The sequence below is a fragment of the Cupressus sempervirens genome, chromosome 1 (assembly GCF_028749045.1).
Source record: "Cupressus sempervirens isolate cs-2001-9-10 chromosome 1, ASM2874904v1, whole genome shotgun sequence".
Classification (NCBI taxonomy): Eukaryota; Viridiplantae; Streptophyta; class Pinopsida; order Cupressales; family Cupressaceae; genus Cupressus; species Cupressus sempervirens.
This window is the reverse complement of record NC_143118.1, coordinates 892,600,507-892,613,209: the sequence shown is the minus strand read 5'-3', so window position 1 is coordinate 892,613,209 and position 12,703 is coordinate 892,600,507. Positions and strand designations below refer to the sequence as shown.

The 12,703-nt window shown below is 35.9% G+C and overlaps 2 pseudogenes; both read left to right on the top strand.

Moving 5' to 3' along the window:
- Window positions 1–450: 450 nt before the first annotated feature.
- Window positions 451–777, top strand: LOC149580729 (RAN GTPase-activating protein 2 pseudogene; annotated as a pseudogene).
- A 1,702-nt stretch (window positions 778–2,479) lies between these two features.
- On the top strand, window positions 2,480–6,500 carry LOC149580728 (G2/mitotic-specific cyclin C13-1-like; annotated as a pseudogene).
- The last annotated feature ends 6,203 nt before the right edge of the window (window positions 6,501–12,703 follow it).

The window sequence follows — 12,703 nt, the reverse complement described above, 5'->3', positions numbered from 1 at the left end:
TGCATGCTCAGATCCTTGACTTTTGATTTGTATGAATTGAGAGAGAAGGGAGTTAAAGCTTTTGGACCACTCTTGAAATCTCAGAAGACACTCAAGAATCTGATATTCATAGATACCCACATTTTCAAAGAAGCTACTAGATTCATTTGTGAGATTCTTCCATCTCTTGAAAGGATTAATGGTTTTCATTTTTGTCATAACTACTCAGAAGATGATGCGACAGAGGCCCTTTCAATGCTTGTAAAAAAATGCATTTCTTTAGAGGATTTTGAATTCTCAGGAAGTTGTATAGGTATCTGAGATGTTAAAGCTTTAGTAGGAGCTTTGAGCCAAGGTGGTAGGTTGAAAACACTCAATTTATTAGATAACACGTTTGGAAAAGTCAATGGTGTTTCTCTAAGCCAAGTCATCCATGGACAAATAGGTCTCACAAAAGTTCATTTAAACTATATGAATCTTGAGGAAGAAGGCACAATTGCCATTGTGGAAAGCCTCAAGGATGTTGCTCCATCTCTAAGAGTTCTTACGATTGCTCGAAATGGTGTCACTCCAAAAGTGGCTCCAACTTTGGCTACATGCCTTGCTGAAAAAAGCTTGTTGAAAAAGTTTGTTGCAACACAAAACAAACTCAAGGAGGATGGAACAATCATGATATGCAAAAAAATTTCAAAATTTCATGAGCAGCTTAGAGTGCTTGATTTGAGTACTATTGCTATCTCTAGAATTGGGGCTAAGGTTGCTACAGAGGCTGTTGTAGACAAGCCTGATTTCAGTTAGCTATTTATATATGGGAATTTCATTACTAGAAAAGGGATTGAGACGATAAAAAATGTGCTAAGAAAATTAAGGTACCAAGGGATAATATGTTCTTGGAGTGCTGTATCAATATAAATATGATGGTTACATGATGTATCAATATAAAAATGAGGGTCTTAGTGATAGTGACTATGAAACTGACAGTGAGTTAAAGTGGTATGGCATTTATGATTAAGAGCACTACAAGAGGTTTCAATTTCAAAGAAATTTGGAAAAATTTGTTAAGTCTTCAAAAGCACATCCCAATTCTCTTTAACGAGACTAAATTTTTTTTGCTTGTAATAGTCTCATTGCAGTCATCTTTTGGTTCCTTGAACATATAGTCAACATGGTCTTTTTTGTTCCCTTGAACATATAGTCATCTTTTGGTTCCTTGGTGGTAGAGCCCTATTTTATATGATGATAAACTTACTAATTCTATTTTAGAGTCCTTGAAGAATTGTCTGATATCATCTTCGTTAACAACTCGAGGAAGGTTACCAATACATGCAATTTTGCATCCACTAATTTTAACTGGTGGACTTTTTTTTCTTTGGTCTAACCTTGGACAACTCAATTTTCATGGATATGTCCCTCCTGAATAAAAAAGTAGAAACAAATAAAATTTATTTTACATTCAATTAGTATACCCTAACTCGTCGAGTCATTGCCGAGTCATGACCAAGTCTAAGCTAGGTCACAAGTTGAATCGCCCTTGTTGAGTTAGAGCTGAGTCTGAGTCTTGTTACTTTGGGCTGAATAACGTTGGAGTTGAAAATTCTAGTCAATACTCATTACATGTCCTAATAGCCATATTACCAAATTTGTGCATTTGGCTTGTGGACTAGATCTAGGTTTGTATTGGGTTTGGATTCTTGAACCGGTTTGTACTAGATTTGCATAGTGTTCAGATTTGACCTTATGGATTTGTGATCTATGAATCTAGACAAACCCACAAGGTCAAATCTGAACCCCGCATGAATCCATCATGAATCCATATGAATTTTGATGTGAATCTACGCAGATCCCTAGGGACCCATATGCCAAACATGGAATAAATACACATGATTCTATACATAATGCATGCATATGTTCTTATATATAATACATATACACATGAATCCATATGAATCATAATAAGAAAAAAAATGATGAATCATATTTTGGTACCTAATTCCATCCCTAAATCTGAATGAGCAACTTAACCTAATAGTTGTAATGTTACTCCTATAAAAATGTACATATTTCTAGTTACTCATAATCCTAGTTGTGGGTTTTTTTTACGTTGTACTGAAGTTTGTTCTCTATTTTCACTAGTTTATAGTGTACCCTTAACACCTCAACTAGTTTTAGATTCTTGGATCAAAATTGTGTTCTCAATTTAGTCAGCATTTAATAAGCACATCCATTTTTAGCCTATTAAAATGTTTTCCATATTGTTAACCATGTTTTTGACTGGTTTCAACTCACAATATTGATTCGATAATAATTAAACTCTGTGATTTTAGTTGCATTTCAAGATTTTGTGCCTACAAATTACAACTTGTGATTTTTTCATAGGAGTAATAGGTCATGTTTCATGAAAAATTTTCTCACTTGAATCTTCTATGCAAACATTATTCAAAAATTCAGGGTTAGAAGAGGCAGGCTTTGTACATTTCACTGTTGCTTAAGTGACCAAGCCATGACTGGGCCACAATAGCTTAATAATGTCCTCATTACTTAGGCCAAGGTTGCGAAGTCCACATCTAACAATAACATTATTTCTTGTGAAAACCAACTACCCCCACCTTTTCCTCTAGTGGGCCAAAGGAAGATGAGGAAAAGACCAACATCTGAGGATTCCACCACACATTCTTTACATGATGCTACTAGTCTAGCTAAACATCGAGTAGTACTTGGAGATGTGACTAACATGTATAAAGATGGAGAACATGCTTTGCCAAGAGTTAGGACACATAAGGTAAAACTGAATTTTATTTTGCATACTTATGTTGATTTTAACTTTTATATTCTGCATGTTATTTTAGGGAAATGATTAGAAATGATAGTGTAGTCTAAATTGTATGGCAAAAATCTACTTTAATTTAGTATTCTATGCACATTAGGGTCTAGATTTAAATTTTGCATATCTTTAAGAGAACCTGATACTATTTGTTTCATATCTCCTCTGTTCTCACTTGAAGAAATTCTCACTATTGTATGTTGAATAGTTTATACTTTCCTTTCAGATATATATAATTTATTTGTATTGTGATATGAGCTTAGGCTGCATCCCTGGGTAACAATAGCAAAGGAAAATGCCAAGGAATTATTCAGAATGTCAATACAGATACCAAAGTTACAAAAATTGAAAAGGATATGATACTTGTTCCTTGCCATTCCAAGGATCATTCTTCCAATGATGATGTTGGGATTGGTGAAAAAAAGAGCAATGGAGAGAATGCGCATGATATACAGGCTAATTCTAAAGATCTAACTACAACTGCAAAAAATATACTAGTGCAATTACAATGCAAACAACTTGTAGCCAAAACAAATAATGAAAATGCTTCATCATGTGCTAATGAGGCATTAGCGTCTTCTCTAAAGCAACAAATTTGCCAAAATTAGCACATATTGAGAGAGCTCAAGGAAAATTCAAAACAAGGTAATTTGAGTGGGATTTCGTAAACTAATTAAGAGTACCTAAACATATAATTCATTAAGTTTTATTTTTTATTTTGATCAATTTTTCCAAATTCTCTTATTTCTGCTTTTTACTCATAGTTTTGATCTTCTACAAATGTCAGGAGTTCTTGCCATTCTAGTCAAATCTCATGAAGGTGTGAGGTGCTCAAGCCGCTCTCACTATATTGATATTGATTTGGACCATGGTGATCCTTAGATGTGTACTACTTATACCACAAAAAATTATGATAAATTACACATTATAGAGGTTTTCTTTGTTCACAGTGATCTTTTATTCTTGGTCCAGAGAATTTATATTGTTCAATTGAGCTGATTTGTTTCTATGCACTTTTCTAATGCTTGTTAGTATAATTCTCACTATTGTTAGATGTATTATGCTTTTAACAACTTCAGCTTATTGTTGTAATTTTTTGTTATAGGCATATAACTATAGATCCTTGGATGGATCTATAATGTTCTACAGAGGAAGTTGTGAATTACTTTGTTTTTATGTGGTGTGCTAGATATAGATTTAGTTGATACATATCTTCACTAAAAATTGCAAATTTTTGTTGATGTTCTAAGCTTAAATGAAGTAATATAGGTACTTGAAGCAAACAAGTTATCAATTTTCATGTGCCAAGCTAGACTAAAATTATGACATTTTCTTGAAGCTTCTTTTGGTTAATACTTACAGTCATCAATTACTTTTTCAGCTAAAATGGTGCGCATTACCTTGTTACATTGAAACAATTCAACAGGAGATCAATGTAAATATGAGGGGCTTGCTTGTTGATTATCTTGTTGAGGTTTGTTTCTTATTGCATTTCTTCATGCTATCTGTATATTTATTTTTCCCTATTGTAGTTGTGCAATTAATTTTATATAATCAATTCAAAATTACATTGTTGTAACATGTTGTTGAGGAGTACAAGCTTTTTCCAGATACAGTTTACTTAACTGTCTCCTATATTGATCAGTTTATCTCTGCAAATGTTGTGAATAGACAAAAGCTTCAGCTTCTTGGGGTTACTTGCATGCTTGTTGCCTCGTGTTTACTTCTTGCCTATTGTAACATTTTCTTTTCTTTTCTTTTCTTTGGTAAGTTTTTAACTACTGCTTTGATGTCACTTTCAGGAAGTACAAAGAAATTTGTGCTCCACATGTGGAAGAATTTTGTTACATTACAGATAATACTTACACAAGGGAGGAGGTACAATTTTTCTTTTGTATTGCAAGATGATTTGTCACATCTCTCTTGGATGGTATTCTTAAAATGAGAATTATCCTTATCTTAATACTAATAGGTGTTAGAAATGGAGATTTATGTCCTAACTTATTTGTGATATGATCTGACAACACCAACAACTAAGAGCTTTCTTAGGTAATGTATTTTGTGGAGCAATCTTGGTGACTATTTTCATCGAAGTTAACATGAAAAAAAAACATTGATATATTCAAATGTAAGCCATAGAACAATCATGATAAATTAATGTTGTACTCATTTTTCATTTTCCCTTCTATATTCGAATAGGCGCTTTGCCCGTGCTACTCAAACATGGTATAAGGTAGCTTTATATTCTAGTTTTCTTTTGTTGTATGTGGGAGATAAAATTATTTAATATATAAAAGTATTTTATTCTTACCTTCATAATTTTTTCATTCAAGTTCCATCTCTACATTTGGAATTCATGGGCAATTGTCTTGCTAAACTCACCCTTATTGAGCATGACTTTCTTTGTAATGTTCTGTCAATGATAGTTGCATCAACTGTATTTGTGGCAAGGATGATTCTTGATCCTGGAACTTGCCCCTGGGTAATGTAAATTCCATCGAGTCATTTTTTTGTTTGGTCTTGTCTGTACTAAATTTTGAACAGGATTTTATTGTCCTCGATCTTCAAAATCCTATGCTAGAACATTACATAGGCTATAAAGTATCAGAGATGAAGGACTATATTCATGCATTGCATAATTTACAACTAAAGAGCAAAGGGTGTGCATTGACTACATTCAGGGAGAAGTATCACCAACACAAGGTATCCAGTGTTCAGATCCATAGCAAAACCACCACCTTTAGTTTTTTTTAGATGTTTTTTTATAAAAATCTAATCCTTGTAATTAAATTCAAAAACTAGCTATAGTGGCTGAAATATTTTCCTTTTTCATGTCATCAAACAAGTTTGTATTCCTACTTGAAATCATATATTTGCTTCCCTTGTAGTATTGATCATGTGTTGTTTTTTTCTATAGCATCTGCATTGGGCATCAAAGAAGCAGTTCCAGCATATCTGGATGATAGTGTCACCTTGGATGATTTGCTTACCAGAGTAAGCTTCGCTTTAGCTACCTCTGGCTATGATAATTTTATGGTAAGATCTTCAAACCCTAACCCTACTCCATGTTGTTTCATTGATGGTTTTTATTGGTGTTATTGATGTGAACTATCATGATTTTGACTGACTTGATGACATTGTGTAATTTTTAAAGTTTGTGATCTAATACTATTAATCTATTAGGACAGTAGTTGTTTCACTTTAAAAGTCCTAAGATTTTAATTTTTTGGGGCTTGCATTTAATTTTCATTTATGTGGTACGGTTAAGAATTACTATTCCAATCTTGAGAGAATTGATGAATGACTACAATATTACTAGTTTTAAAAGGCCTCACATGTTAGAGATATAGATAGTGCAAAGCCATTTGTAACATTAAAATGGAATTGGCTATGAAGTATCACAATGATTCTGGACGAGACATTTAATGCTCTACTTTCACCATAGTCATATCTTAGATAGGAATAGTGATCATTATGGATTTTATTAACACTAAACCAACCAATGAAATTGAAAATTCTTAGACAAGTTATTGCTTCAAAAAATTAAAAATATGATTTTTGGAAATTCACTTGCTACTCAAAATTTAAAGTATGATATTAGGAATTTGAATGATTGTTTCACTTTGATTCTTTGTAGGGAGCTACTGATTTCCTTTTGCAGAGCAACATGACAAAAGCCTCTACGAATCATATTTTATAGGTAATTTATTTCATCTTGATTGGTTTTTGTAGTGAGATTTAGTTCTGCATTTCTCATGTCTCATTAGTGACAACTTTGGTATTTCTTCAAAGATGGTGTAATTGAAGGGCAGTTTTACCAAGTTCTCCTTTATGAACTGGATGCTATTCGTAGGGTCAATTTCCTAATACTCACAATAGTACTTACTATTCAATTGAGATTGGCATGGCTCATTAGTTTTTTTGTATTCTCTTTAGATTTTCTTCAAGAAGATAGATGAATGCTATATGAACTATAAGTTCTGTGGTTTGAATAGGCTTGTGCATCTCTTGAGCCAAGTTACCAATCCCCAGTGACATTTTTTGTTCAAAAGTGGCACCATACTAGACTATTTGCAAACAACCATGCAGATAGGCATTCTATAGACAGAAGTGGGAACATCTTGCTAGGTATGAAGGTCCTATAAGGCTATATAGTACTATTCTACTCTTTTCAAAGGTGTCAATTTGTAACACTGATGTGGGTTTCCTATATTTTTAGGCACTATGGTTGATTCCAAAATTTTCCATCCCATGAATTTTGGCTTTTATCTTTGCAGTCATGCTAGGATATAGGTATAATACTTATTTCTTAGATCAACTTGTCATGATTTCTTTTCCATGTATTATAACAAAAACTGATCTGGTTTTTATCATTTATAGGGGACAAGTAGACCAACACATTATCATGTGCTTTAGGATGAGAACAAATTTATAGTTGGTGGGTTGCAATCATTAACAAACAATCTTTGTTACACATATATCCTCTTTCATTAATTCTCTTGATTCTTTTTGTTATGCACAATGCATATCTTCTAGTGTAAATCCCCTTTAATTTAACTCTCTTGTAAATCCCCTTTCATTTAACTCATTTTCCTTGAAGTCCCCAATTCTTGGCTTCCGTAATTTGATAGAAGATTGCTCGTTATAATTGGAAGTAGATTCAACTCCCAAGACGAGTCTATTTTTTTCTAATTCTAGCATGTAGCTTTAGGAGAACAGCAACTAAGTGGTCAACAAAAAATCTCTCCCCTTTCTCAGGAAGGGTTTCTCCATCAAACATGAATGTGGCATTCATTTGGCTGGTTCATATTGCCCCAGGCCATGGCAAAGAAGATTTTTTGATTGGAATGAAATATAGCTTCTAGTACTATATCCTAGATCAAAATCTGCCCAAACTTTTGATGGATGCCTATAGCTTATCCCAAAGCTCTCATTCAACAGTTATGAGATGATCAATCAAGAGGAAATAGTTGAGAGATTAGAGTGACAAAATTTTAAGATGATCATATGAAATGAAATGGGCGTGCGAGTAGAAAGAAACTAGAAAGACATTGTGTAAAAATGAAGGCATAAAATGGATGGTTTTGGAGCACTCAGCACAAATACTCAACATTCTGTACATATCATCATTTGAGATCAAATGTGTGTATGAGATTATATGCATAGTGAATAATAAAGGAGCGAATTGAACCCTTCCTGAGTCTCACAGTTGTTGAAGTCCACTTCAGCAATGGCCCTTCCTATGAAATTTCTATCTAAAACCTTTCTAGTGAGATAATGTGTTATGAGCTCTTCATTAGTGGGATGGAACGTGAATCTAGGAGGTAGTTGTGCATCACCTGTTCCATCACCTGATGCACAACTGCCTCCTGGATTCACATTCCATCCCACTGATGAAGAGCTCATAATACATTATCTCACTAGAAAGGTTTTAGATGAAAATTTCACAAGAAGGGCCTTTGTTGAAGTGGACCTCAACAATTGTGACCCTCAAAAAAATTTTGACCAAGCATTGGTCAAAATTTTAACCAATGGCTAAAAGTTTTCTACCAAGCATTGGTCAAAATTTTGACCAATTCATAGTAGTTTACAACCAAGAATGATCAAAATTTTGACCAATTCCCAATACTTTTCTGCCAAGAATTGGTCAAAATTTTGACTAATGCTCTGCAGTTTGCTACCAAACATTGGTCAAAATTTTGACCAATTACTAAAAGTTTTCTACCAAGAATTGGTTGAAATTTTGACCACTACTTGGCAGACTATGTCCTTGCAATTACAAATTTTTTTGACAAATATATTGGTTGAAATTTTGACCAACCAGTAGGTTCATCAAAATTTCGACCAATTTTTTTTTGACCAATGTCTTGGTCGAATTTGGTCGAAAACTAGGTCAAAATTTTGACCAATAAAGTTTAAAAAATGAGCTTGAATGTACTAGTGTAGGGACATATTATAATTGTTTATATAGGTCGAAAGGGGTCAGAGGATGACCTATGACCCCTTTCGACACATTCCATGATGACATATGTCCCTAGGGGTCATAGGACCCCTAAGGACATATCAAAATTGTTTATATGGGTTGAAGGGGGTCATAGCATGACCTATGACCCCTTTCGACAAATTCCACAATGACATATGTCCATAGGAGTCCTAAGACCCCTAAGGACATATTAAAATTATTTATATGGGTTGAAGGGGGTCACAGGATGACCTATAACCCCTTTTGACACATTCCATGATGACATATGGCCCTGGGGATCATAGGACCCCTAGGGACATATTAAAATCATTTATATGGGTTGAAGGGAGTCATAGTATGACTTATGATCCCTTCGATGACCCCTTTCAACAAATTCCATGATGACATATGTCTGTAGGAGTCTTAGGACCCCTAGGCACATATTAGAATCATTTATATGGGTCAAAGGGGGTCACAAGATGACTTATAACCCCTTTCAACACATTTCATGATGACATATGTCCCTAGGGTTAGGATCCCTAGGGACATATTAGAATTATTTATATGGGTCGAAGGGTGTCATAGGATGACCTATGACCCCTTTCTACATATTCCATGATGACATATGTCCCTAAGGGTCCTACGACCCCTTGAGACATATTAGAATTATTTATATGGGTCGAAGGGGGTCATAGGATGACCTATGACCCCTTTCGACACATTCTATGAAGACATATGTCCATAGGGGTCTTAGGACCCATAGGAACATATTAGAATCATTTATATGGGTCGAAGGGGGTCACAGGATGACCTATGACCCTTTTTGAAACATTCTATGATGACATATGTCGCTAAGGGTCTTAGGACCCCTAGGGACATATTAGAATCATTTATATGGTTCAAAGGGGTTCATAGGATGACCTCTAACCCCTTTCAACACATTACATGATGACATATGTCCCTAGGGGTGCTAGGTCCTATAGGGAGATATTATAATGGTTTATATGGGTCAAAAGAGGTCATAGGTCCCTTTCGATACATTCCATGATGACATATGTCCCTAGGGGTCGTAGGACCCCTATGGACATATTAGAATCATCTATATGGGTTGAAGGGGGTCACATGATGACCTATGACCCCTTCCAACACATTGCATGATGACATTTGTCCCTAGGAGTTCTAAGACCCCTAGGGACATATTAGAATCATTTATATGGGTCGAAAGGAGTCACAGGATGACCTATGACTCCTTTCGACACATTCCATGATGACATATGTCCCTTGAAGTTTGACATATTAAAATTATTTATATGGGTGGAAGGGGGTCACAGCATGACCTATACTCTTTTCAACACATTCCATGACAACATATGTCCATAGGGCTCCTATGACCCCTAGGAACATAATTGAATCATTTATATGGGTCGAAGGGGTTCATAGGATGACCTATGACCCCTTTCGACACATTCTATTATGACATATGTTCATAAGGGTCCTAGAATCTCTAAGGACATATTAGAATCATTTATATGGGTCGAAGGGGGTTATAGGATGACCTCTGACCCCTTTTGACATATTCCATGATGATATATGTCGTTAGGGGTCCTAAAACCACTAGGAACATATTAGAATCATTTATATGGGTCGAAAGGGGTCATAGGTCCCTTTCGACACATTTCATAATGACATATGTCCATAGGGGTCCTAGGACCCCTAGGGACATATTAGAATCATTTATATGTGTTGAAGGGTGTTAAAGGGTGACCTATGACCCCTTTCGACACATTCCATGATGACATATGTCCATAGGGGTCCTAGGACCCCTAGGGACATATTAGAATCATTTATATGGGTTGAAAAGTGTTACAGGATGACCTATGATGCCTTTTGACACATTCCATGATGACATATGTCTTTAGGGGTCCTTGGACCCCTAGAGACATATTAGAATCATTTATATGGGTTAAAGGGGGTCATAGGTCCTTTTGACACATTACATGATGACATATGTCAATAGGGGTCCTAGGACCCCTAGGGGCATATTAGAATCATTTATATGGGTCAAAGGGGGTTAGATGATGACTTATGACCCCTTTTGACACATTCCATGATGACATATGTCTCAAGGGGTCCTAGGACTGCTAGGGACATATTAGAATGGTTTATATGGGTCGAAAGGGATCACAAGATGACCTATGACCGCTTTCAACATATTTCATGATTACATATGTCCCTAGGGGTCCTAAGACACTTAGGGACATATTAAAATAGTTTATATGGATCGAAAGGGGTCATTGGATGACCTATGATGCCTTTCAACACATTCCATGATGACATATGTCCAAGGGGTACTAGAACACCTGGGGACATATTAGAATCATTTATATGGGTCGAACAGGGTCATAGGATGACCTATGACCCCTTTTGACACATTCCATGACAACATATGTCCCTAGGGGTCCTAGGACCCCTAGGGACATATTATAATCATTTATATGGGTCGGAAGGGGCCATAGGATGACCTATGACCACTTTCAACATATTCCATGGTGACATATGTCTCTAGGGGTCCTAGGACCCCTAGGGACATATTAGAATTGTTTATATGGGTCGAAGGGGGGTTATAAGATGACCTATGACCCCTTTCAAAACATTCCATGATGACATATGTCCATAGGGGTCTTAAGACCCCTAGGGACATATTAGAATCATGTATATGGGTCAAAGGGGGTCATAGGTCCTTTTGACACATTCTATGATGACATGTCTTTAGGGGTCCTAGGACTCCTAGGGACATATTAGAATCGTTTATATGGGTCAATTTTGACACATTTGATGATGACATATGTCCCTAAGGGTCCTAGGATCCCTAGGGATATATTAGAATCATTTATATGGGTCGAACAAGGTCATAGGATGACCTATGACCCCTTTCGACACATTCTATTATGACATATGTCCATAGGGGTTCTAGAGTCCCTACAAACATATTAGAATTGTTTATATGGGTTGAAGGGGATCATAGGCCTTTCGACAAATTCCATGATGCCATATGTCGATAGGGGTTCTAGGACCCCTAGGGACATATTAGAATCATTTATATGGGTCGAAGGGGGTCACAGGATGACCTATGACCCCTTTTGACACATTCCATGATGACATATGTCGCTAGGAGTCCTAGGACCCCTAGAGACATATTATAATTGTTTATATGGGTCGAAAGGGGTAATAGGATGACTTATGACCCCTTTTGACATATTCCATGATGACATATGTCCCTAGGAGTCTTACGACCCCTAGGGACATATTAGAATCATTTATATGGATTGAAGGGGGTCATAGGTCTTTCGACACATTCCATGACAACATGTGTTCATAGTTGTCTTAGGACCCCTAGGGACATATTCGAATCATTTATATGGGTCAAGGTGGGTCAGAGGATGACCTATGATGCCTTTTGACACATTCCATGATGACATATATCTTTAGGGGTCCTAGGACCCCTAAGGACATATTAGAACATTCTATGATGACATATGTCCATAGGGGTCCTAGGACCTCTAGAGACATATTAGAATCGTTTATATGGATCGAAGGGGGTCATAGGTCTTTCAACACATTCCATGATGACATATGTCCCAAGGGGTCCTAGGACCATAAAGGACATATTAGAATCATTTATATGGGTCAAAGGGGCCACAGGATGACCTATGACCCCTTTTGAAGCATTTCATGATGACATATGTCCCAAGGGTTCCTAGAACTCCTAGGGACATATTAGAATCATTTATATGGGTTGAAGGGGGTCACAAGATGACCTATGACCCATTTTGACACATTCCATGATGACATATGTCCCTAGGGGTCCTACAACCCATAGGAACATATTATATTTTTTTATATGGGTCAAAGGGGGTCATAGGATGACCTATGACCCCTTT